Raw genomic sequence first — 4,239 nt, 5'->3', positions numbered from 1 at the left:
AGGTGATGAGGTGTTTGGCGAGCGCCAATGCTGCACTTATCGCCTCCCGCCACTTGGTTATCTGGGTGTAAAACCGCGCACCTTCTCAGGCAGATGTTGACCGCCCAGACCCCAATAAGTTTTAGTTAGCAAAAGAAGCCAGTTTTATAGATAATGTCTCTGGGGTTGAGATTGCCCTTCCGCTCTGGCTGCCTGTCACCGGAGGGGGAAGGTTTGCAGCCGCTACCTCTGTTTAGTCCTTGTTCCGCACGCTGGCTGGCGTGTGTCTTAGGTTAGGCTGGCTTTCGCATGGTAGATATCCCACAGTCTGGTTTGCTAGCCCAAATTATTTCGCCTGAGTTCCTTGAAAGCAAGAACTCTATGTATGGATATGTCTTCATGCCTTAGATTGTGCCTCAAATATAGTGTACACATCAACCCAGGAAAGGAAAGAATTGACTGGCCAAATATACAAAGAGACTCAAAGTGCTGAGCCAAGTGACCTTGAGGCTTCCAAGAGCTTTTCTGTCTTTCACACACTGAGTAAATACTGAGCAGCTCCGATGAGCTAGGAGGCATGTAATGTTTCAGGGAATAGAAGGCGGAGAGAAGAAGACACAGAGTTCCTGCTTTCACTGAGACGACTCTAATGATACATCACAGGCAGATCCTTTGAGAACCTATAGAGGGGCCTTTCCTCACCACAAAACCTGGGTGTCAGGGAAGGCTTTCCAGAGGCACTCATTTCGTTGAGGTCCAGGTTGGAACCTAGGTAAACCAGGTTGAGTTGCAGGAAGAATTTCAGGCAGGAAAATAGCATCTTGGAAGGCTATGTGACCAGGGAAACTTAGGACATTCAAGAAACGAAAATGCCCTATGGGATGGAAGCCAAAGAGTGCAGAGGGCATTCCAGGCAAAAGACATCAGAGAAGAACGGAGGAGCAAGCCTGAAGGGAAGTGGTCGATCTTCAATATGCTGGGAAAATACGAGAGCCGTTGGAGCAGGAGGTGACAGCATTGCATCTGTATTTCTAAAAGGTCATCTTGCCCACATCACTAATGATTGAGAGGCTCAACTCCAACTCCAAGGAGGGACCACTCACATGAGTCCGATTGGGCCTCACTGCAATGTCTGTCAATAACCAGTGCTGGAGAAGATGTGGGAGCAAAGGGAACTCTCTCCACGGGAGTAGGAATGGGCGCCACTAGAGCCGGTATGGAAAAGAATATGGAGGTTCCAAGGAACTAAAAAAGAAGTAGCGATGGTTCAGCAGTCCGACTTATGTTGGCACACACACCCACGGTATATGAATAAGATAGATGCCCCGCTTGGGCACATCTATTCAGCGCAAGGCAGCATACAGTCCATGGAATGGCCCGCGAGGCAGGGGTGGGGCGGGGGGGGGCTCTGGGCGGGAGTCCGTGCAAGCCCAGGGATTGCCTGAGGCCCAAAGGAGCCCCCAGATGGAGACGGACTGCCGGTCGCCGGGTGTCCTGGGCCGAATGCGACGCGGAGGGGTCTCGCGGGCCGCGCGAGGCAACCCAGGTCTGCAGCGGGAGTCGGCCCGGCCAGCCGCCTCGCGCCCGGGCTGGGGCTGGGGCCGTGGGGATCCAAGAATCGGAGGCCCTGGGTGGGGGCTAGCGACCCTTTCTGGTAGGCAAAGCCTCGGGAGCACCTGGATTCCCAGGTGGTCTCCCATCCAAGATCCTAACCTGGCCCGACCCTGCTTAGCTTCCGAGATCAGACGAGATCGGGCGCCTTCAGGCTGATACGGCCTGAGACAGTGGCGCTTGGCCAGGGGCGCCCAAGAGCCTTTGGCGCCGCCTCTTTCGCCTGCCCTGCAGGTCGGGCCAACGGGTCGCGACTTTCGCCGCGGGCGCAGGTTGTACTTGAGCCGCACGACCGCGACCGATCCAGCCTGCTGACGCCGCCCGCCTCGAACACCGCCAACACCAGACCAGCAGCGCCTGGCCGGGCCTGGGGCCCGAGGGGGCTTCCAGACCCCCGTTGACCGGGAGGGCGCGCGGCATGCGCGCGCTGGGGCCTGGGGCTGGGCTGAGGGGCGGGAGGTCTCGCGCCCTCCCACCCGCGCAACTCCAGACCCGGCCGCTGGCTGGCTGAGCCTCCCGGATCCCATTCGCTGCTCAGGCCCGCGCGCCCCAGATGTGTCGGTCTTCCCGCCGCCTCCCAACCCCAGCGGCCCAGGGGCCTCTGAACCTCCTGCGGGCCTAGGGCGCAGCAAACTTGAGCACCCAACTTGCCCGGCACCTGTCCGGTGCCCAAACCCAGCAGAAGCCAGGGAGGCGCGGTCGACCGGAGCGCCTCAGCCCCTCCCCTTCGCACTACCGAGGCCCCCCCTTTGCCCCCACGCCAAGCCTTCGACCTTCCTGAGAGAGCAGACGAGCCACAGGCAGGCACACAGACAGACACACAGACACTGTGACGCACTCCACGCCTAAGGGAGACAGCTGGCCTGGGCGAAGCTCTCAGCCAGAGCCAGAGCGCCTGGGAGAGGCGGGGGCCAGACGAACGGGCCGGCGGCTGGCTGTCAGGAGATACAGAGGCAGAAATACATGAAGATCCCGAGACAGACTCCAAGACGGCAAGAGGAGATACAGACACACACACACACACACACACACACACACACACACACACTTGAGTGTGGTCTTTGGAAATACTTGTGTTCGTAGTTGCTGGGTTGAGCCCAACTTTAATACAACCCATGGACTGCGCCCATCAGGCTCCTCTGTCCGTGGCATTTCCCAGGCGAGGATACTGGGAGTGGGTTGCCATTTCCTTCTCCGCGGGATCTTCCTCCCACCCAGGGATCAAACCCCAGTCTCCCTGGCGGATGCCTTGCCATCTGAACCAGGACATTGCACCTTCTAGGCAAAATACAAAGAATAGAGCTCGTGTTCTACTAAATGGAAAGATGATTTCAAAAACAGAAGCTGTCCTTTGTTGGTATCTTTGAATCTTTATGTAGTTTTCGTTGATTTTTACTGTTAAGGCTAACTGAACAAGGCAAGAGAGAAACCCCAGAATTGAAAAAGCAATTGACGGTTTTGAAAGAAACATGCAGGTGAAGCTCTCTTCCTTTTGAGAGATGGTTAAATGCAAAATCTTGATTCAACACATATGACTTTTGTGCACTTTTTTTCAAATCTCCATGACAAAACCCTAAGGCGCCCAGGAAGAAAGGAGTAGAGGGGCAGACAAAAAGAGCAACCTTTCCTTGGTGCCATCGCAACCAGCTGCTTAGTTCCTTCATCTCAAGGACTATCATCTGGGCTTCTGGTTTGTCTGATTCTTGTTTCGGGGACCGCTTCACTGTCACAAGGCTGTCAACAGTGGGGGGGGTGTGTGGGGGAGCCCTTCTTTCCATTCCACATGAGACCCAGTGGATAATCCAGGCCCTGCCCACTGCATTGAGTGCAGCAACAATATCAACGGTAATGCCGTGAACAACGCGATTCCTGAATCCACTCCGTGGCTACTGACTGTGTGTGGTGGTGGTCTGGAACCTAGACCTGGAAGCTTTCTGGATGATTGCAAATGACACCAAAGTCTGAGGACGATGGAAGATCTTCACATTTCTGCAAGAGCCACACACCAGTAGAAGGAACCACAAGACTTGCCTGAAATGGTCAAGGTATAAGTCTGACTCAACGCTGGAAGGTCTCCACCTTTGCTATGGAAGTCAAACGATCTTTCTTTGAAATGAAAATGGAGCATACTGAACGTTCACATTCTTCTAGAGCATTTGAAAAGCCCTAACTTGTAGAAATTGCTGCAAGTTCTTTGAAAGCAAGAACCTCTATGTATGGATATGTCTTCATGCCTTAGATTGTGCCTCAATATAGTGTACACATCAACCCAGGAAAGGAAAGAATTGACTCAGCCAAATATACAAAGAGATCAAAAGTGCTGGGAGCCAAGTGACCCTTGAGGCTTCCAAGAGCTTTTCTGTCTTTCACACACTAAGTAAATACTGAGCACCTACGATGAGCTAGGGAGGCATGTAATAAGTTTCAGGAATAGAAGTGAGAAGAAGAAGACAGAGTTCCTACTTACTGAGACGACTCTAATGATACATCACAGGCAGATCCTTTGAGAACCTATAGAGGGGCTCTTCCCACTACAAAACCTGGGTGTCAGGGAAGGCTTTCCAGAGGCACCATTTCGCTGAGGTCCATAGGGCTGAACCCAGGTAAACCAGGGTGGAGTTGGCGGGAAGAATTTCAGGCAGGGAAAAT

The 4,239-nt window shown here is 53.9% G+C and overlaps 1 pseudogene; it reads right to left on the bottom strand.

Moving 5' to 3' along the window:
* Window positions 1-1,641: 1,641 nt before the first annotated feature.
* On the bottom strand, window positions 1,642-1,762 carry LOC138986813 (5S ribosomal RNA; annotated as a pseudogene).
* Window positions 1,763-4,239: the final 2,477 nt, after the last annotated feature.

Source organism: Bos mutus, unplaced genomic scaffold (assembly GCF_027580195.1).
Source record: "Bos mutus isolate GX-2022 unplaced genomic scaffold, NWIPB_WYAK_1.1 CTG1745, whole genome shotgun sequence".
Classification (NCBI taxonomy): domain Eukaryota; kingdom Metazoa; phylum Chordata; class Mammalia; order Artiodactyla; family Bovidae; genus Bos; species Bos mutus.
Note: the sequence above shows the minus strand (reverse complement) of the source record. Positions and strands in the feature narration are given on the sequence as shown.